The sequence below is a fragment of the Leptinotarsa decemlineata genome, unplaced genomic scaffold, assembly GCF_025532065.1.
Source record: "Leptinotarsa decemlineata unplaced genomic scaffold, Ldec_3_MD MMD2_P_RNA_scaffold_5, whole genome shotgun sequence".
Taxonomy (NCBI): Eukaryota; Metazoa; Arthropoda; class Insecta; order Coleoptera; family Chrysomelidae; genus Leptinotarsa; species Leptinotarsa decemlineata.
In genome coordinates this window covers 4,657,647-4,681,287 of record NW_027412532.1, presented here as the reverse complement: position 1 = coordinate 4,681,287, position 23,641 = coordinate 4,657,647, and the positions used below count along the sequence as shown (strand labels likewise).

Here is a 23,641-nt window from a genome sequence, read left to right as displayed (position 1 = left end):
AACTTAATTTTGCCAAATTTGTAATCATTCAATTATAGTTTCCACTCTACGATGAATTTGCAAGATAGTTGTATTTTTCTACAAAAACATTACTCAGGCCATATTTTGGTCATGAAATTTGTGTCATTTGGGAAAAAATGTTAGATTTTTCGGATTGATCTGGTGCTTATCTTAGTTTTTTGGATTGATCTGGTTGTTTACAGAAGATCCGAATCTCTTTTTCTAGTAAAATGTTTGAATTGAAGGAATTATATTTTTAGGAGCGACAAATTTTTTGGGAAAGAAAGTTTTCGGCTTTCTAACTCCATCTTGACACAGAAAATGTGAGAATTTTCCGAAAAAACGAAGGAAACAATCAATTTCAAAATAGTCACTCTATACATTGATGTGTAGATCATGCAAAGAAGTGACTTTTAGACACAAACAGGGAGAAAAAACCTCCTGAAACAGCTACTTTCATAAAAATATTGGATTACACGAAAGAAAAATTATTTCGAAACAAATACTCTGATATGAACACTCACTGTATTATACCAAAAACACTTTTTTCTACTCAGTTTGTATTCCAAACGTCCGTTATGGAACTGAGTCAGATATCATTTACAGGATTCCTACAAATACACTGAATGAAAGGTAAAAAATTTCACTTACATGGAACACTGTTATCCTCACTGGTAGACATCGATGTTTCGCCGTTTTGCCTTATGGCTCTCCAGTACTAATCTGGTTAGCATTATCAGAAAAAACACACAAATTATTCATAAAATTACGACTTTATGCCACGAAGTGAGTTTGATCTACTCATGTTCATATGATTCAGTGAATACGGCAAACCAGTTGTAAAGGAGCTTCAGCGAATTTATAATTGAAGGATCACAAAAACACAATGAATTTCATGACATTACGATTATTCCTCCTTGAATTTTTGGGTGAGAATTTTGAAAACAGGTCGTCTATTGATATGCAAAATTAAAATTGGTCAAGTACAAACTTTATATAAAAAAAGATATCATCTCCCTGAAAAACTTTATTGAAATAATTCATGATTATGAGCGCAAATGTTTATTACCTACTGTAAGTTATTTTTAGTAGTGTCTGATAATTTTTCACGGAAAATTGACCTTCCTTTGTATCCGTGTATGGAACATTAATGCACGTGGTCGGAATATATGCGGTCAGCTTAACGCAAAATTCGTCTAGACGTTGCGCTGATTGTATAATAAAACTTGTATGTAATGCGAAATTCATTTTAATTAAGAAATCTGATGGAAGGATTATTCCTTTTTGAGATAGATCGGATCATGTCAGTTTCGTCTCAAAATAAATATGATTGGCTTTTATTTGTATATTCGGGTATAAATGTGTGGATTACCAATACTTGGTTCGCCAGTTCAAACACTATTCTTGAAAATCCGAGGTATTATTTTGTTGAGCAAATATTGCCCCGACACACCTTCAAGATACATTTCGAGAAATAGGAGCAGATCCGTATCAAGTAATGATGTCAGAAAGAGAAAGATTTTTGAAGTTAAACTTCTTTACGCGCGCTTGACTTGGGGAGTAAGCTGGTGAATGCGTGAAGAGAGCGTTACGTTGTTGAGGTTTTGTCTTTAATGGGTCCAACCTACCAAATCTAACCAATCCCTCTTCTGCGGGCAACAGGCGTTGGCCAGTTTTGAGGTAGATGTGTGTGATAGCTGCCTCGCAAAAGCCCTCGATGGTTACTCATCCAACGTTGGTGAGGTAGCTTTGCTAGCATGAGAACCCCTACGCGCCCTATCCCGCACCTACACGGGCAATGGGCGCGACGTCTTCGACATAAGATATGTGGTAGAGGTCCCTCGAAATATTCCTCGATGGTTACTCAACAAACGTTGGAAAAGGAACTTTCCTAACATTTGTTTTAGTTTTAGACTCGCGACTGGAGGCTAGTGAGTTTTCATCTCCATTGGCATTGGCCTTTTAAGGGTAGGGGCTCCGCTAGCGAGTAAATGGGGCGGGATACGTGAATCCATTCATGTATGTATGCAGCCCCTAACTGAGACACTGGACAGTTTGCGCTGTGCTGCGCTATCCAATGGGATCTGGTATCCGAGTCTAGCTTTGGAAGTCACCAAGGCAGACGTTTTAGATGTCGGGCCCGGGTGGACTGTGCTACTAGTATCTGAGCTTGAGATTTCGACCCACCACTTCAGGGACTCCATTTCCGCTTGATTTGGTGGGTTGTCGGAAGCGGGTGTACGACTCGAGCGAAATATGAACGTAGTTGGCCTGTTTGAGTGTTCGGGCGAACGCAATCGATTGCCCCGTCACAAAACTAGCCACGCCCGGAATGATGTGTAGGGGTTGTGTTGCGGGAGGAAGCCCTGCGAAACCCGCTGGATATCCCGTAAATCCACCCCACCACACGCGAACGGTATCAAAGCTTGGGTGGTTTTATGGAGAATGGTGGATGAGGCAGAAATCAAATTCGTTTAATTTTCGGACAGAGATTTCTGAAAAGAGCTGACAAGCGTTGTCCTGAAACCTGATCGGGCCTCTTTTGTTGACCAGTGCCGGATGCTGCTGATGCAATTTTTGGTACACTTCGTCGATTTCCTAACCATAGGACCGTGTGGTGTTGGTTTGACCCGGGTGGCCGGATGGCTCATTGGTGTCCAACCACTGTTCTGAAATCTCTTGTTCTTGTAGAGTAACCCAACTTCATCATACGTGACTATTCGACCAAAAAAGGATCATTTTGGTTGCGCAAAAGCAGAAAAAACATACTTTCAGGCGTCACAATTTCTGTATCGTTCAAATCGTGGGGTATCCACTCCTCGAGCTTTTTGGCCTTTCTAATACATTTTAAATCGTGAAAAATCACATGGGAGCTGACGCCATGTTCTTCCGCCGTCCCACGATCTGTTTGTGATGTGTCAGTCTCCACCACGGTCTTCAAATTTCATCCTGGATGACTGTAGGTCAACCATTTGCTCATCTTCGAGGCTAAAATCTCCAGAACGTGATTTCGCAAATCTACGTTGAACAGTGTGTTCATCAACGCCATCCTTTGTTTTTTTTATCGACGAATATCTTACCGGATGCTTATACTCACAAGCTCCAGGAAAATTTATCGCAACTGGAATTGTAACTGCGATTGAAATATAAGCTTTCTGCTACGATCCAATTTTTCAGTAGGAAGGAAAACCTCTACACTCCTATGTAAGACAGAACCTCGAGGAATTTCCTGGTCGTCCTCGAATTGGGCGTAGAAGGTACATTCGGATGGCCCAGACCTCCCTCCCCTTGACTTTTTCTTGTTGAGTTATGTAGAGTAGCGACTATTTTTGATACAAATACGACAACGAATCACAGATGTGTGCGGTACTATTACACAAGAAATTTAGGCCAACGGGAGGATGGAATTAGGAAGAAGATCCTATTATTGTTGTCATTTTGAACACCTTAATTTTCATGACTGGCATGTCTTTATTACTCTTCCTCATCAGTCGGAATTCGGTGACCTCTATTTCATGCAAAAATGTTTGTTTCTTCAAGGCCTTTTGTGAGTAGTTCATAGTCGTTTTATGTACAGGCCTTGTAGAATTTAGAAAATGTTAATGAATTGTTATTGAAAGTGAGTGAATTAGTGCCGTCAATATTATAATTTCCACTTGCAACATACATTGAAGCTGATTTATTGTAAAAGTTGATTTATTGTATTGTAGCCAAGAATGTATTTGTTTAAAATACAGTTGTATCATCAACAAATCATTAAGAATTTGAAAATCATTCAATAAAGTGCATTGTAATAGGGGGGCCCAAGCGGGGATTTCGGGATTTACTAAAGCGCGGCAGATTAATATACAGGGGGATACCTTGTACCCGGTTAAGTACCTCCACCAAATATGAGCCCCATATATAAGGCCTCTTCTGAGGGATAAAGGATCAGATTAGTACAAAAAAATTGATCATCGGAAATTCTCGAGCGCGTCAGATTAAGGTAGGGTGAGTTGATTACCTGCTAAAAAATGTATATTCCAGTAATCTGACAATTTGAGAGTGACGTAAAGAAAGGCAAGAGCAGCAAAGTTGTAAAAAATAACGTCATTTCGACATTTTCGAGCATAGCCATTTTTTTTTATTTTGAAGGAAATAATTCAAGGATAACGAAAAATATATAATCTGACGATTTCCGCAAGCCGAAATAACAAAAATTCGTCGATAAAGTTTAATGCGTGCAGCTGTGTGATACCTATATTTCCCTTTCCGAGTTTCTATTCCTCTATTCTCTATTCACTTTTTCTCTATCTATTACTATCTCACTCCGTCCCCACTCTGAATTCTGTTGCCATGACGCCATCACAGCTGATCGTAATTAATCAATTAATTGGATGTAGCCGTTACTACGTGGTAGGAAATCATAATGGAGAAAAGAGAAATTAAATTTTCTATGCTTTCAACCACTTTTGTTTGTAACTAACGTTACTGCAGTTTCGTCCTATAAGGAAATTTTCAAACTTATACAATATATAAGGACATTTTCAAACTTATACAATATATAAGTTTGAAAATGTCCTTAAAGGACAAAACTGCATAACGTTAGTTACAGATGAAAGTGGTATGTTGAGTATTTCAAAATGGCGATTTTTTTTGCACATTATAATAATGGCGGCGAGTTTGCGTCAGATCGAAACCGTCAGATTATTGAATGAGAGCTTTTTTTTTGTTGCACTTAACACCCCCTTAGAAAATCTGACGCACTCGAATAAATTTTTTTTCTTTTCACTTTTAACCCTTACGTACAACCACCCACATCATGCAAACGATCAGATTAACATGCCAACATTATTAAAAATACGTAGGACATTGATGTTATCAATATCTGACGTGCTCGAGTATATTCATGCAACAGTATTTTTTTACATATTTAAAAATCTATAGCCGCTTCCCCCAAGTGATCAAAAGGTATATATTTTTTCTTCTTATCATCTAAGCTTTGCAACCTAATATGTCTAAATGACGCTCGAGTAAATCCCCATTTTGCATCGTGGTCTCCCTTGCTATATACCAAAAACTAATTATATCGTTCATGGATATTCAATATGAAATATAACAAAAACAAATGTGGTTGATAAAATTTCGTTTTGAAATTATAGAGGCGTAAAACTAATAATCAAATTGATCCAACCTAGCATTCTTCCATATCTGAACATCTTCTGGATACCTTTATTGAAAATGATTGAACTGGCCAGATTTTTGCGTTGAAAATCTCAGGTAGCAGATATATTTTCCTTGCGACTTTTCTTTCAACCCGCGTATACAACACCGGACGAAAGAAGATTGCAACATAATCAAATATCGAAGTTTGTACGTACGCAAGCAGGTATTTAATGAAGGCCTCTGTTTCGGTGAATTTATAATTTGATGAAAGGCCAAAATTATGTATCAACTTACACGGTTACCCGATTCGTGAACTTGACGTAATTAAATTAAAAGTTTCGGTTCACCTGGAATAAAATTCGTCGTTAACTTTAAGATTCTCCACCCAAAGGTATCGTTCATAATGGCATGGAGTAAAATATGAAATTAAACCCGGCCGCAAACACAAAGAGGATTTATCATCTCTTAGAACAGTCACTTTGACGCGGTGTCATGATTGGAGACGTTGACAATATACCGTGTGTCGAATTTGAGAGTTGCCGATGGGAATACCGGAAAATAAAATCAAGAAAATGCCAAACGAGCTTTGGGAAAATACCGGGAAACCAATATTTCAAAAACCCTGAACTAAACTTACCAGAAAATATAGCACTGTTGATGCACTGTTTAGAACCTTTGGTGCAGTACTGAATACTACAGGAGTTTAGACCCAACACCAAACCGTAATTTTTTTTCATCTTCAATAGGAAGAGGAAGATCAAACTTCTTTCTGGCACTTCCGCTTCATAGATTTTTGACAGGTTATATAGATGCGTCCGAAGGTTCTGGGATGTTCGAAGGAGCTTTTTTGTATCATCGAATAGATTATTAAATTCCTGTGTTCGAATCCCGATTGAGTTTTCAATGCGTTTCTGGATCAAGGTTCAAGGATTTTTCCTTCTTTTTGTTTTCATCGGCAAAGAGTTGTACATCAGGGAATACAAGAAGAAAATCAACACCTCAGACCCAGTATTAACTACTATAAAGACAGCACTTTGTCCGTTGCTTCTTCACCTTCGTTACTGCCTTCTACCGCAGTTTTAGATGAAAATTCAAGCCTGAAGTCCTGCAGACCATGGTCCAAAAACCTTTGCAATAGCCTTGATGGTGTTTATCTTTGATCAGAGAAAAGTCTCGTTTGTATTATTGCTTGCTTGTTGTGTCGAAATGTATGTAGGTTAGGTTAGGTCTAAAGTGAATGGGTCTATTCGACCCACCACCGCAACCCACAAGGGTTTATTGTGGCTCACACCTATTCACACTCGACCAAATGAACCCAGCTTCTTAACGGAGCCGATTAGTTTGTATGATGGGTGGTTATTCAGGTCAGATGGTGAGAGTACGGCTCTGTCGAACTCTAAAAACCTGATTTGGTCCCTAGCGAGGCAGGCACAAAGTATATGCTCTGCAGATACGACACACACTGTCTTCCGACTGCCCGAGTCTCTGCATATGATGATTCAAATGACAGTGGCCAGTTAGAAGGCCTGTTAGACATCGTAGTTCATCCCTACTGTAGTCCAACAACTGTTTGGTAGCAAGCTTTGAAGGGTGAATAAACACCTTAGAGTGAGCCAATGTTTGACACAGCCTAAAGCGATGTCAATGATAGGTTCTGGTCCTATGGAGCTGCTTGCAGCACCCTTCTTTGCAAGGAAGTCAGCAGCCTCATTGCCTATCAGGCCAGTATGGCCAGGAATCCAGACCAAAGACAATCTGTTGAGTCTTCCTATCGAGGAGAGTCGTTTTTGGCAATTTGCTACCAATTTAGACGTTGCTCGGTAGGAGCCAAGAGCTTTCAACGACGCATGACTGTCCGAGAATATTTTTATTGACTTGTGTATGAAGTTGGATTCTTCCAATCTCTCTGCACACAATTCAATAACGTAAATTTTAGATTGAAATACAGTCGTATAGGTTCCCAGGCAGGTAGATATCTCAGTCCTGGGTCTGCGACTAAAAACACCTGCACCAGAACTGGAAGGTGTTTTTGATACATCTGTGAACTAAAAAACTATCTGCTCTTAGTATTTCCTTCTCCCTGGGGATCCAGTCCTCCCTACTCGGGAACAGTACTTTATAAGACAGTTCGTAGTTGACAGTTGGAGGCATAAAGTCAGAGGTCATTTCCAGAATGCTGTGACTTCCAGTGTCAATCAACAGTCTGTTGCACTCTGCATTAAATTAATTTGTGCAATTGCCAATGTGCACAAGTCTGTATGCAGTCCTCTAGCCTCTCTCTCCAGAAAAATGTGGAGAGGAGGCACCACTGATAGCCAGACAAGCCTGTCTCTGTAAGCTAGAGCCTGTAAAGACTTCGGCCACCAGGCAATTGCACCTTAAGTGATCATTGGTCTGACAATCATCACATACCTCCAATGGATTTGTTTGGGACCTAAACCCCAAGTTTTACAAAAATCCTTTGTCATGTCCATAGAGACAGTCTGGCTTTGTGTAAAACTGTGTCCATGTGAGTCTTTTATCAATGACAATGCCAATATATTTCACCCCCGTTCCAAATGGAATGACTTCTCCATTGAGAAAAAGTGGCGTTAGATCGTCCATTTTTCTGCTCCTAGTGGAGCGGATCATCACAGTTTTTTCGGGGTTGACAGACATCTGCTCCCTCAGGCACTAACTTTGAACAGCGTCCAACGTGCTTTGGAGGATATTACAAGCTAACCTTCACGACGTGGACTTTGCCAAGAGGACACGGTCATCTCCATAAGCTTGCAGATCTACTTTTCGTCTGTCGAGGGCATCAAGCAGACTATTCATCAGGAGCGACCACAGAAGGAGAGATAGTACCCCACCTTGAGGGCAGCCCCTGGTGACCTTGAACCTAATGGCTTCGCCTTGACGAGTCGTGGTTGCAGTTTGGTTTACCAGCATGGCATAGATCCAGCCAGTTATGGTCGATTCTATACCCTTTCTAGCCAGAGACGATCCTTTAGATTCAGCTAGTGCATTGGCAAATGCTCCTTCAATATCAAGAAATACAGCAACCGCAATGCGTGTAACTGCTATATGAACATGAGCTGTCGGCAATTTCTTATATCTTGTCAACAACTGATGACGTATTATTTTCGTTCGACAGTTTAATGGTGTCAATTGAAACGTTTTTGAGGTTTCAATTTTTTGTACCACACAAATAGTTGTTTACAAAGAGTTAATTTCATAGTGTAAATTCAAATTTTAACCTCAAATGTCATCTCATTTCGTATACAAATATTGATGACGCACATGTAGTCTTTTCTTGCCCGAAGTGTACTTACCTTCAAGCATTACTTTGATGACTCGACCGTTACCCAAATAAATATTTCGGATGACGTGACCTAGCTGGGCATTTGCCCAATCGATGATTTCTATGGTATCTCTATCGTATCGTGATCTTCATTGTTTTGAAGATAGCCCAAGCGTATGTATGTCGTTATTGTTTTGGACACCCACAGCGCATGAATAGTCTTACGATAAAACTGACAATCATTCATTAAATAATTAGTCGAGCGATTATAATTATTGATTTATTCATTGAACGGTACCGACAGATACGATTATCAATCTGGAACTATGAAGTTGACCTGCTTATGACCATAGTCTCCATTTTTAAACTCTGCTGTATGTGAATAATAATACATTATTTATATCATTAGTACATGTCTACTTGAAGGAGTGTTACCCCTAGTTTATAATAATGCAGGGTAAGGTAAGATAATGCAGAGAGGTAAGGTAAATTATCCATTTTTTGACGTTCACGAAGAAGTGAAGTATGAATAATTGCCATAGTGATTATAGGTTTTGGTAATTTTTGTGTTGGCAGGAATACATAAACAACTATTGACATTCCATTTCCATAATCTTGACAGCAGCAATCACTCATATGAAATAAATAACTTTCATTTCTATATATTTTCAATTTCAACAATTCACTTTATTGGAGTGTTATAGCCAATTTCTCTTCTGGAGATATCGATCCATATCTTTTTTTAACAATGAAGGTGCTAACAATTTCACTAAATGTTCAAAACTTATTTTGTTCATTCTTGTGTACAAACATTGATCATCATTTTTCATTCTTTTAAATAACTGAAATTGCCCCTGAGTCTTTCTGCTTCTCAGAATAGGTCTGACATTAAACCTCCTCCATTTTCGTTTCTTTCTCTTGAGTAAACGATACACTTACTATTGACACGATCGCGTCAATTTTTGTATTTAAATCCATCAAAAGAAAAATCAAATTTCACAATGTGACGTTTAACTTTATCTGGTGACATTACCCTTACACCATTCGGATATATCCGTCAAAGTTCGTAGTATGGCGCTTTCTGATTGGTCGAAGGTAAGAACGCAACGCAGAAAGTTGAAATCAGCCAACTTTTTACCTTGCGTTACCTTGCCTTACCGACGTTACCTTACCTTACTTTTTATCTAGAACGCAAGTGTGTTTTCTCAATACTTCAACTTTCTTACCTTACCATACCTCGTTACCTTGCGTTTTTATAAACTAGGGGTTACCTACTGGAAAAGGGCAGTGGTCAAATTCTATTGAACTCAAAGACCTTCGTGTTATAAGTATTCTACCAACCATGTCATGTGTTGTGGAATTGGCCGCGGTGGTAGTGCGCCCGACTCACGATAGAAAGGCCGTGGGTTCGATTCTCGCCTCGACCAGATATTTTTCTCGAAAGAATTTATCTGGTGGAATCCGGGATGCTTCTGCAACCGTGTTAGGAATCACACGTTAAAAGGTAAGACCTCGTTAGTCCTTAGCTCGCAAAAGTTTGTCAACTTCTGAGAGTTGTTGTTCGTATAGGGGCGACAGCTGATTAATGGAAAAACAGATTTTAAACAGATGTCTATAATAGTTTGGTGTTTCTTAAATACTAGAAAGAGCTATTGAACAATAGGTACCAGAACACCTCATTGAATTTAGTTTCCTACCGACTAATCAGTCAGGTTTTAGAAAATGATATAACTGTACCGCCGCTCTTTCACTTGTTGTTGACGGAAAATCTAGCAATACAGTAGTGCTAGACCTCAGTAGAGTTTTCGATACCATTAACCTCAGTAGTTGTGAATTTATTCTCAAATGTTTTCAATAACATATCTCTGAAAGTGATTATAGATAGTAACTGATCATGATACCTTCCTGGTAGGTCTGGAGTACCATAGGGGTCAACTCTGTGACCTATACTTCTTTCTCTTTATTTCTCCAGTCTTCCCAGTAGTCTCCATCAATGTAAGGCTCATCAGTACTCAAATATATCCCAAATTTTCTCCTCAGCACTTCAATGTTGCGTGTGATACTCTAAATGAAGAATTTGAAATAGTTCTAAAAAGAGCTACAGATCGTTGCCTGATTATAAGTCCCACAGAATCAAAAGTCATTCTCTTCGGACCTATAGATATATTATTTGTTATTCAGTATAAATAACGATAAATTGCGAATAACTTGATGAAGTCTTGGTATTTTGTTTGAATAAAACTGAAGATTTCATAACCACGTAAATGAACGACTGCAAAGAGCTTATTCATCCTTACGAGTGATATAAGGTGTGAGACATTATTCACCTACCAGACTGAAAATCACAGTATACGAGACCTTGGTATAATCAAACTTAGAAAATGCTGACTCCGTTTACGGTTAAGATAGTTAAGGTGGTATTATCGAGAAAGGTCAGTAGATGGAAGAATCAAGCTGTTTTGATATAAATTGATTGATATAAATGACTGTAACCTAAATTGGTCGCAAGGCAGATAATTCTTATCAAATCCGATATTGTGACGATATTCGAAAACACCATTAATTACACTAACAAAATTAGGAAACTGCCATGACATAATGTTTATTTAAATTAAATTTTTATTGAAATTACTGATCAACAGTAGGACTATGTGTACATATGGAATTAAAAATTACGTTTGCCTTGAGAGGTGTTACTTTGACATCATTAGGCGACTCATTATGTGTTTCTACAGGAAAGTAACAGTTTTGAATTCTCAAGCGACAAAAGTATGCAAGAAAGTCAGATTCATTCATGTTTTTTTGAGTTTTTTCACGTAGACGAATTCATTCACACATTGTAGGTGAGTTCATTCAAAAATTTTTCATATTGCACTGTCAAACACTTTGCATTTCACTTCACTGGTTGAATGATCTCTACGATAATTTATCAAGTTGAAGGTTGCTACGGTACACGGTGGAGGCATTTCCAAACACCACGATCCTCCCTAGATGGAGTTATTAACATTGCCTACCGAGAACACGAGGCTAATGACCATAACAGTTGATGCTGTTGACACCGAAAGTAGGAACACTTGAAGGAAATTGATAATCACGAAATAATTCCACTACAGTATTCAGATATTGTACGGTACCTGCTAGATGCCGTAGATACGTTATGATTAGTACCGAAACGGTAACAAAGTTGACAGGTAAAAAATCTGTTTTTCGTTGACTAGTTATCGCCCCTCTTATAAAAAGTAGAAACTCTTGCGAGATCTTATATTTCAACGTGCGATTCCTAATACGGCCAAGAATATGCTACACAACATGATAGGTATAATTGAAATCTCTAGCTTGAAATGGGTCTATCATAAATATTTTTTCTATACCAGAAAAAATTGCCTCTCAAGTAAAAGACAATATTAAGATCAACTTAAAGCTTATTACGATTTGTTTAAGGATTCGTGAAAAGTTTGATGTGGTCAGCGTAGAACGATTTGTTGCTTTGAATGCTATTTATCAAATCGCTTTTTTAGACTAAGAACAGTAATGGCCCCAAGATCCAGTCTTGTGGTACTCCGCTTGTTACTGCTGTATCGGCTGCTGTATCTGACTTTGAAACTAGGTCTATGAGATCGTCTCCAATCCATAAGTTCAGTCAACTCTGAATTTCGTAATTGTCGAGCAAATGTGGAATCCGTCGCTTGGAGACCCTGTAAAGCTTTCGCAAAGTCGGAATAAATAGTATCGGTGGGGATTTCATGATCCCTGGTGTGTGTTCAGTTATTCATAAACCGCTGCAGATTTGTCATCTTTTATTTTCCTTGATAACGATTTTTATATATTATTATATATTGAAATTCGAACAGAAGATAGGTACTGACAGAAACATTCTAATTCTCATTTATGTTGACATTCATATGAAAATTCGAACAATTGCTGATATTGGAAACATTCAATTTGTATGCCTCTTGTTGGAGTCGAAGCAAGAAGGTAAAGTTTTTATTTCACATTGATTGTTTTCCTCTAATCATCTTAGAGTAACAATTTCATTTTGTTTGTGGATGAATTGTTTATATAACCGTCAGCGACATTGGTAGACTTCCAGCCACCGTGTCTCTCCAAATTTGTGATGTTCCTTCCATTATCAGCAAATTACTTCGACTATATGGTCTGAACAATTTTTAGACTTGGGTACATTTAAAAACTCTGCGATTCTTAATCTGAGATTCCTGAAACTGTGAATACCAACAGGCTGAATAGAACATTTTCCTGTTCTGTAATTTATGAATAATCTGTTATGAGGAGTAAGGCCGTAAAAATGAATATTGCCTATGGATGGTATCGCAGATACTTGAAAACCATGACGTAGTGAACATATTGTGAGACTTTTACTAAAATAAACGCAACACGTGTTTCGCTATGCAATAGCTTCTTCAGACGTGTCTATTCCACGAATCTATTTCAGTGTCCAAATATAACAAATGCTTCACGCATTTTATATAACTTCTGGCTTTTAATTGCAGTAATTATGTTGTTGACTATAATTACAGCCTTGTTTCAGAAACCAAAAAACTCTGAAGCGCTCTTGATTTATGTGCGACTTTTTTTTGTATAGTTTCAAGACGTCTACACGCATTGGTCGAATTTGGTGTTACATAAAAATATTAACTACACATGTTTTGAATAGCGGTCCGAAAAAATGAACATGATATCATAGTTACGGGTATTATTTACATTCAGACATGTTCGACACCACATGGGCGACTCCAAGAAAATTAAACAATTCTTCAAAGTGACTGATGAGGTCGCCGCTCGCCGCATATTATTCATATTCATGGGACAAAGACCTACTTCATATCGGGTATTTTTAAATGATTACTCATAGATTTATTTTGTTGGCCTAATTTCATTTTTGTGTGCACGACTTCGATCAACTTCTTGAAAGAATTCATGATATTGGAACGGATATCGGAACCTCTTTTGATCGAACAACGGATCATTGTGGTCTATAGATAATGTTCTGGAATATATATGTTGAAGATAAGAAAGAAGGCATGACTTTTTTATGATTTTTTTATCTGAGTAAAACTAAATAAAGAAAAGGTAATTCGCTCATTTGAATTCTTTTTTTGGAATACATAAGCACCAGGGTAACTGTTGCCATTTTTTTGGAAAAATAGTCACGGAAAGTTCTTTTTACGATAGTATCAGTTGTAGTTTACAGTATGTTTAATATTTATACCAAAAATGATAAGGATCATTGGAGTAGAAACTATTGAATGAAGTACGAAAGGCTATCTTATGCGTATGTCTATGCTAGCTTGGCTAAACACAAACACTAAACCAGTGTTTTTCCTTGTGGATGAATTCAGCTTGAGACCAAACATACCCTGCTATTCTTAATTTACTGGTATCTCCTCACTGTGTGGGTTTCTTGTGCTTGGCAATGCGAACTTTTAATGGCCCCTTAGTTTCATCGATGTATGATTCTCCGCACTCGCAGGGTATCCGGTAGATGCAATTCTTGGAATCCCAGTCGGCGTTTGGTGGCCTGGTTTTCGTGAGGCTCCTACGGATAGTGTTCTCAGATCTGAAGCAAATCCTGATGTTATACTTGGACCCAATTCTTCTTATCATTTCCGATAATCCGCTGAAGTAGGGACGTACAAGTACTGGTTGTGTCGGCTTCTCTTTCTTGTGAGGCTGTTGCTGTCTTCTAGCCAAAGTTTGTTTCACCATCAATTGGGAGTAACCCTTCCATTGAAGGTCATTATTGATGATGCCTAGCTCCTTTTCAAGACCTTCTTTTGTATAACAGAGACCAAAAACACGGTCTACTAGAGTCTTGATGATTCCTCTCTTAGTCGGTTGATGGTGGATGGAATTTTTTCTAACAAAATTTCCGAACCTTCGACACCAAATAATTCAAGACCCATAAATATATTATTGGCCATTTCAAAAATTGTAGAAAAGGCGGCCTACAGTCAGATATATTCTTGTGTCTCTGATAATAATATCCTACCTGAACACCAATCTGGATTTCGGAAAAATCACAGTACAACTATTGTCCTGTTATTCACCGATAGTAGAAAACATTTTTCGACTCTCGATAACAATAGGGCTTTCGATACTGAATCACAGTATGATGTTCGCTAGATTTGTATTTTTTGGTTGCCGTATGAAGGCATATTTCTTCATCAGTTCATTTTCAACTAACAGAAGGCAATATATGTGATGAAGGGTAGTCTACCTTGGAACATGAGTGTACGCTATGGAGCCTCGCAAGGATCAATTCTTGCCCCGCTACCCTTTATCATCTACACATGTGACTTCTCCAAAGTTCTGAAGCTTTTCAACATTCATATATATGTAGATGACACTAACTTGTACTACTCTGATTAAGCCTGTCTCAACCCACATTCTAGTAGATAATCTTTAATAATTTTTTGAAAAGTCAGAGATCGTGGAGGGGTCATAGATAATATTCATTTGCATACTGACGGACATTCTGTGGAATCTAATGACAAAATAAAATGCTAAGGACTTCATATAGTGTCAGAATTGTCCATCAAGTTAATATTATCATTCAAATGTCATGAGTTATACTGAAAAAATTCGTATTTAAATAGATACTATCTTAGTAGATTGCTCAAAATTATCATTTCAGATGTACTGACTCCACCTGTGTTCAATTATTGCGATGTTGTGTATGGCTCTTTTCTCGATTCCACAACTTCAGCATGGATTCAGAAAGTACAGAATGCCTGCATTAGACTAATATTCAACTTGAATTACAGAGATCATGTGACCCCTCCAATAAAAAAATTAAATTGATCAAAAATGCAAAAGAGATGAGAATGACATGTCGCTTTTTCCATTCACAAACTGATACAAAAACAACAACCCAATTATTTGGTAAAAAAACTTCTTTGCAGATATTAGATACATCCAAGATACCTTAGATTCAATAATGATAATTTTGACATTCCAAATCGTAACAGCACTTTCTATGAACAATTTTTACCTATCATGCTGCAACAATGTATAATCCATTCCGTGAATTTTTCAAAAATTTATCACTACCGCTATTCAAAAGTAATCTTAAAATTGAATTGCTGAGTCAACAGTGATCCGAACATAAACATTTGTATTCTATTTCACTATTGTCTTGAAATCGATTTATATTATGCCATTTTTTGTAATGTTGAATTCAGGCCTTTCTGCCAGAAGATGATTCGTAAATGCGGAATTGACCTTAACATTCAAGAAACTATCACTATGTTTTTTTATTCTTTGAGGAATGGTTCTCGCCGTCTGACCAATATAAAGTTCTGGGTAAGAACCACAAGTCAACGTATGTAGGTACATACTCCTTTTGTCACTGAAGTTCCGCATAAAATAGTTTGTGGAAAATTGCACAATAATTTTGAATTTTTATCTTGATAATAGTCAAGTCAAAAATATTTTTTGGATTATTCACTTCCACTGCAGTGGGGAGTTTAAATTTTGAGTGGATTGAGTTGACAAATTGTACAAAGTTTGTCAACTCACTATCCGTACCAGTAAAACAGACTTACATATTGTACCAGTAGAAAAAGCTGTTGATCAACTGGTTTTTATAAATTTTATTTCCAAGATTATTCATAAAAATATCGGTTGGCAGAGGATTTAACGACTTTTCCATTATTGAAATTGAAATCTTTTATCAAAGACTTGACTGATGAAATATTGTTAAGAAAGAACATCTGCAAAAATATCTCTAAGTTATTGACATCACCTTCAGTGGTCAAATAAAGTACCTACATAAAAATCCTCTTATCAGTTGCGATTGCCGAAATTTTCAAGGTTCACTCACAATATCTACCATACAAAATTGAACATACATACATTCTTCTATAACACAGCTATACAGCGTCTTACTATGCGATGTCGTCTTATCTTATCAGAACTGAAATTAGGGATAGAGTTCAATGCCTTCAATTTTCATATTTAGCGAATAAAAATACGTGTCTACTTGATTATGTTTACTGGAACTCAGTGGCGTACTGGAAAATATTTTTAAGGTGGCTCAAGAAAAGTCCATTGAAATATTTCAGATTATTTTATTCAGTCTTATTTTCTGAAGTAACTGATTATTGATATATTGAAATACATTTCCAGAAAAGGTTTTAGTGTTTCACGATCAAGCAATTTCGTTGAGAATGATAAAATGAAAACTTCAGTGTCTTATAGATTCGGAAAACTCGTATAAATTTATTTATTTTTTCTTTCGTTCGATCATGACTTTACATTTGGTGAAGAAATTTATGACATCAATCAATCAATCAAAATATGCTTTGCTGTCAAAGAATAACATATTGTTGACCTGTATATACATATATAAATGTAAATGTTATTAAATTAATAACATTTAATAAATGTATAAAAATAGTCATATAAAATTGAATTAAATAAAACAGTCAGTCATTTGAAATTCAAAATATAACAAACAAAGGAAGGTGTATAGTGTATACTTAGAAAGTGTATATAACAGTATAGAAAGTGTATAGTTTTGGTATACTCATCATTCTATTCTATCCACGTAATATTCTTCTGAACTATAATAGGTTCTATCGGAAAGAACTCTTTTTACTGCTTTTCTGAAGCTGATCTTGGACGGTATAACTTCAATACTATTTGGAAGGTGATTGTACATTTTGCAGCCGTTATTTATAATTGAATCCTCAACGAGAGTGGAACATGGTAATGCTAGTTTGTGATGGTTACATTGACGGGTGGGGTATTTATATTTTAATGATTACTGTTACGAAGTATTGTGTGTGTTGCATAGGAGAACAAGTGTTGAACAAGTGTATGAAAACGACTTGAAAAGTGTTTGACATTATTTTCGTCTTGAGAAATCGATAATTCATTTATCAAAAGCGTTTTTTCGAGTAGAACCAAAGAAGGAATACAAAGAAGTTACTAGTGATTGTAGTATACCCACAGTAATCAACGGGATTGTGAAAAAAAATCACTGCTTTTATATGTAATTGAATTACTTTCGGAGTTCAATAAAAACATTCAATATACGCTTTGATTTCACTATTTTCTTTCGAATCGTCTACACTCAGACAAATTTTGCTCAAATGGCATTCATTGTGACATATTTCAATCAAATAAGTAGGTTAACCTTATCATCATGGTATCTTTAGTCAATTATATTTTGATAAGGGGCCATATAGTGGTCTATGAATGATATTAGTCAAGATTTTTCTGTAAGGCAATAACAAAATTATATAAAAACGTAATCATAAAACAAGAATTGCATTAATATTCACTCAAATTATTTCTATGCACATAATATAATAATATAATAACGCACATCACTTGTTCAAATTCTAATGATCCCTTGAAAGATATAGTTTTTGCCATTATGTAGCGTTTCCGTATGAATGTGTCTTTTGTCCATACTTTCAAGCTTTTCCAGTCGAAGTTGTTGGTTGGAACACCCTGTATGACTTCAACAAATATTGACAGAAGAAATCTTTCGTTTATCCTAGCAAACGTTTTATTTATTTGCATTGATAACATACAACAGTTCATTCAAAAAATAGTTTACTATATGGAATTCGAAAGGCCATGAACTCTATACAGTATAACCTCCTGTTCATAAAAAGTATACTGGGTGTTCCTTATTGTCTCGACAAAATTTTAGAAACATATACAGAGCGTCCTAGCTGAAAATAATCACTCATATAAATGAAACTGAGAATCGATAAAGAAGAAAATTCAATTCAGGATACATTTTTTGTCTTGCTACCAGAACTGCATTAATAAACTTGACGCGCGTATCACCAGGCAAGTTGTCGTCTTCAGGAAATGAAGTTAACACTCCGCTCCACTTTAGTCTTCATTTTTCCATTTGATTTCCCAAATATCGACCTCCGATTGGACCGTATACATTTTGTATTTATTTGCCAAAGAAGAAACAATTGGCTGATATTTGACAAACTTGATCTGTGATCTTGATCTATTATCTGTGAATCTGAAATGCATTTGACCGATCAAATTGCACCTGTAATATGAACATATTTCTTTGGATCTATTGACAGTGGCCAGAATTGAATTACCATAATCTCAAGTTAATGATATATCACAGAAAGGAGATTGAAGGCTTTTACATAAACTTATTGTGTGCGAAAATAAATCAGATCAGCAACTAAAGCATAAGTACCTCCGCTTCCTTTGTCAAGGTGAGTGGCTATTCTCATCAACGGGAGAGTGGAGGGTCCATTTTGTACACCTTTTTTTGAACTATATTGTGTGAATGTCTGTCTTCCAAAGTATCGCATTTTTATACAGAGTGGTCCAACGAAAAGTATGCACCTTGCTTTTCTCCTTTTTTTGTAACTTAACGCAAAAATGCCCGGACAGTTCAATTTTGCTTTTGAGGGGGACACATTTTAGATGTATTTTTCTACCTGTGCCTTCAACCCCCTAGCGAGGGTGAGTAACAACCCTAAAATTTTAAATAGAAAGTGGGGTTGAGTGATATATCATTTGAAACGGCATAAAATTCTTTTTCCAATGATACCTAATTTGTTGTATTTCACTCAAACATGTAGGTATTATGAAGAAAAACAACTACAACCCAGTACTTTGAAATGTGTAATTGACTTAGTAGAATCCTACTTCAGCAAGTGCTAAAAATGTGACCCATTTGCTTCCATACAATAATACAGATTTTGTTCAAATCTATTCCTAACATTCTGTAGCATATCAGGTGTTATACTTCTGCACTCTGCTGTAATTCGTTGGCGAAGATCTTCTATGGACTCGGGCTGCGTAGCAAAACATTTATTTTTCAAGTGTCCCCAAAGAAAAGAGTCTGAAGGCGATAAATCAGGTGACCTGGCAAGCCATTCGATGGGGCCTCTCCTTCCAATCCACCGTCCAGGAAACCGGTTATCCAAAAACTCTTGCTGGAAATGAAGCCGATCATCATTATGATTTTGGCCATTTTCAATTATTTCTGTTATGAGAGGATCAATTGTATCTTCAAGCATGTTCAGGTAGACCTCAGCAGTTAAATTTCCACACCTAATACGCCACACCAGACATTGTTTTTTTGAGGGTACTGGGTATGGACCTCTCGGAATAAGTGTGGGTTACTGGCATCCCAGTAACGGCAATTATGCCTATTCAAAGCTCCATTCAAAAAAATGTACTCTCATCGGAAAAGCACGTGTTGAATGATAGGTGCGGATCATCAATTAGTAGCTGGCTCAGTTGTTCACAAAATTGCAGCCTTCTATCAGGATCATCTTCATTGAGTTTCTGTACTAATTTAATTTTGTATGGATGAAATTTATAGGCTTTTAATATCCGTATTATGGACGAACGGGAGACACCTGAGGCTGCAGCAAGCTGACGGGTACTTTGAGTATGATCCAATTCAACATGTCATAAAACAGCGATTTCCACTGCTTCATTTCTCATCGGTTTCCGTGGCTGGTGTTTCACATTACAGACAGATCCGGTATCGACAAACTTTTGGACTAACTTGGCAACGTACGAATCATTCACATTTTTCCCGGGATGACTGATATTAAAGAGGCAAGCAGTAAGTCTAGCACAACTATTATGTTGATAATAAAGTTTAACAATTTCAACTCGTTCACGAATGGAATAAACCATATTTACAGTGAAGTTGAAATAATTTCAAAAGCAACCGAACTGAATCAATGAACGTTTGCCTAAATTATTTTTGTACACTTATCTGCTGTTGTTATTTGAACCAAAAAACGCACGAGAGAAATTGAGGAATGTAGTAGTGATAAAAATGCCGTTTTTTCCGCATTTTAATTAACACCAAAAATATCGAGTAAATGTTCTTGCTTTTTTATAACTATTCAAGTAAATACAACAAATTAGGTATCATTGTGAAAAAAATTTTGTGCCCTTTCAAATGATATATCACTCGATGCCACTTGACATTCAAAATTTTAGGGTTGTTACTCACCCTCGCTAGGGGGTTGGAGGCAGAGGTAGAAAAATACATCTAAAAATATGTCCCCCTCAAAAGCAAAATTGACCTGTCCGAACATTTTTGCGTTAAGTTAAGTTTGAGTGATTCAACGTCATTATTTCGAGCTACACATCCTGAATTCATAAAAAGGTGGTTGATCGGATCAGATTTCTTGAGATAGCAGAGTCATTATCAAATTAGCAAAGCAAGTACCTAACAAAAATATATAACAAATTTGGTGGAGGCGATCTACTATAAAATCGTGATTTTCCACCCATCTTGTATACACATGGGGAAATCTCTTTCTTCTTTATTGAGGGATAATTCAATTCAATATTTCCTTCAAAGCCTCAATCCTTTCGGCAGAATTATTGAGGAAATTGTCCATTTAGCAGTGCCCATACAGTATCAAATCTGTTTAAAAAATCTGTTTGAAATCTGCTTTCCCATTAACCAGCTGTCGCACCCCTATAAACGACAACCCTCAGAAGTCGAAACTGGTGCGAGCCAAGGACTAACGAGGTCTTAATTTTCAACGTGTGATTCCTAACACGGGTTGGACGATAGCAAGTGGAAATCGATCGTTCAGTCTGGGGCTTGAACCACCGACCAACACAGCGGTCGATTTGAGTGAGTCAACAAAGCACCCACGTCGAACCGACCGGCTGCTAACCGACATGAATGTTATATTGCTGAACTGAGAAAATGGAAGATACAGTGTAGACTAGAAACCGCTGTTCAATCGAAGTTTCGCGGGAGGGAGGGTTCTGACCCCAGTATTCCTTTCTGATTTCGAATCACGCAGAAGAATCAATGTTCTACTATTTCACAGATAATATGTTTGTGACGGAAATCCCTTTAAAAAATATCACAAGTTTGGTGGTCATAGCGGCTGTTCTCAAGTAGGGGTATTTGAAATGTTGACAGTTAGTTGAGTGAATTATATGAAAGCATAGTTGTGGATGAACGTAGTAAGATTTCGATATTCAATTGTTTTTTATGTTCGTGAAATAATTCCTATCCAAGCGTCCTATCAAAAATCATTAAAAGTCAAAATATCTTTAGAACAGTCCAAGGAATAGTCTCTTAATTTTTTGCTGCATGTTCAATCAACACCCTGTATATCACGACAAAGTGGAATGCATATTGAGATATGGAGCTACAAAAACACTTGACATCAAAACGGACAAAATTTTAAAAACAATCCAATGATATAATACTCCTCATTAGTTTCACTTATGTCATGCACATATAATCTATAAATAAACGAAAAAATGACAAATGTTATAGTTTTGTATGGTAATGAGCAAGTCCCTTCTAACAATCGTTAAACGTAATTTATGTGGTACTGAATCACGATTCAATGAAAATTATAATTGTTCAACAAACATCAAGCCTTGTAACTTTTAGTGCTAATCAATGTAGTATGGACATTAATATTGAATTGGTAAGTTTATTTTGGTACATTTATTATCATAAATCATTATTTTTATTTGCAGAGTTAACATTAATTTCAACACAATCACGTAAGATATTTTTTCACAAAGTACTTGAAATGCTCTTATAACGATTTGTTTTCCAACAACCATAATGTTATGTTGAAAAATTATTCGAAGACATCTGCAAGAATGAAAAAAATAACAAGCGATTATTTGCAACGCTTTTATCATAGTAATTATGAAAAAAACTCAATAGTTTTTATATAATCTTCCGGAAGATTTGAAGGGTATACTTGGAATTCAAGAACATTGTCTCCAAAGCGATTTTTCTTCTGAAATTTGGATTGGATAATTGTAAATACTCTTCAGCAAAAATAAGCAAAGCTATCACCCCCTCCCATGCTTACGTGAACATTTTTATATGAATTTTTGATATTTCAAACATAGACAATGTGTAGGTTGTCATATGTGTAAAAAAGTGAATAACTACTGCTGACGTTATCACTATTCAGACCCCCACCCACCATGCCATCAAAAACGAGCAAAGCAAAGACTTCCCCATCCCTTATAGTGCTAACCTAATACTAAAATGACCCCTAATGCTAAATTTTCGATAATTCTGATGAATTTAGATGATTCACTATGACTACGGAAAAGTCTTAAGGAAGCATGAAATAGGAACAGTGTTCAAGCCCACCAGGAAAATACAACAAAGCCTGAGATCTGCGAAAGACAAAAGAGATCCATTATCAGCTGCGGGGGTATACCGTATACCATGCATCTGCGGAAAAGTTTATATCGGTACCACCAAAAGATCTGTGGACAGACAAATCGGCAGTGGCGTAACATGAGCTTAGTTGAAGGAGATCGCACAATACTGTTTGAAGATGTGAAACTACTTGCCCCCGATCATGGATACATAGTCTGCTTTTACGGGAAGCCATAGAAATCCATAAACATGCGGAAAACTACAACAGAAAAGAGGAGGTCGTAACGTCTAACCGAATATAATAGAACACTTTGGCTAATAGCAACGCATCAACAAGAGAGGCGGACTACCTGAGTCAACATAAATACAACCTACGAACTAGAAATCGCCAGTCGTCCGGAACCATCAAGATGAATATACCTCTGAAGAAGCCAGTTACTCGTGCTGGCATAACGTTAGATTGCAGTTTTTCAATAATCTCTGGAACGGTCATTTTGGTATCTTCAAATGTACTTCCAATCAAACCGGAAGCCCAAAAAACTTGTCATAATGATCAATCAATTACGTGTGTCATAGCTGTTTTCAGGATTTGTTGGTTTTGGCCTGCCAGTTCTTATGATTGAAATTTCATCTACAACTGCGGTATACATTATCAAAGGTGATGCGGTCACGGATGCAGTACTGTGGTGCATGCTTTATTTTTCGGGGTTCGGATCCAGTTTTATTCCGTCAGGCTTCTCTCCTATTGATTGGCTGAATTGGCACACATTTGTGCATTCCTCTCTCTTCCTTTTGGTTAGAATTGACTTTGTGTTTTCGAATTTCTATCAGTACCCTATTAATCCTTGGATATTAGCTCTAAGTTCTGATGAGCATTGGGTCTCTTTGAATGCGAAAACATGTGTACCTTCAGTATGTGCATGTTTCGCTACTGTTGATTTGTCATTATGACTGGGACGATAATTTCTCTTGCATTTTTGAAGCCGCGATCTTTTAGAGGTTTCAATATAAACCGATCCACACCTACAGTTCTATATACCCCTGGTACTGTTGAAGGTTTTCTGAGGTCT

General features: G+C 36.9%; 1 protein-coding gene across 24 annotated transcripts in view; it reads left to right on the top strand.

Moving 5' to 3' along the window:
- The window catches only part of LOC111513366 (basement membrane-specific heparan sulfate proteoglycan core protein), a 471,092-nt gene that overhangs the window by 11,388 nt on the left and 436,063 nt on the right, over positions 1 to 23,641 (top strand). The gene's annotated exons all lie outside the window — the stretch shown is intronic.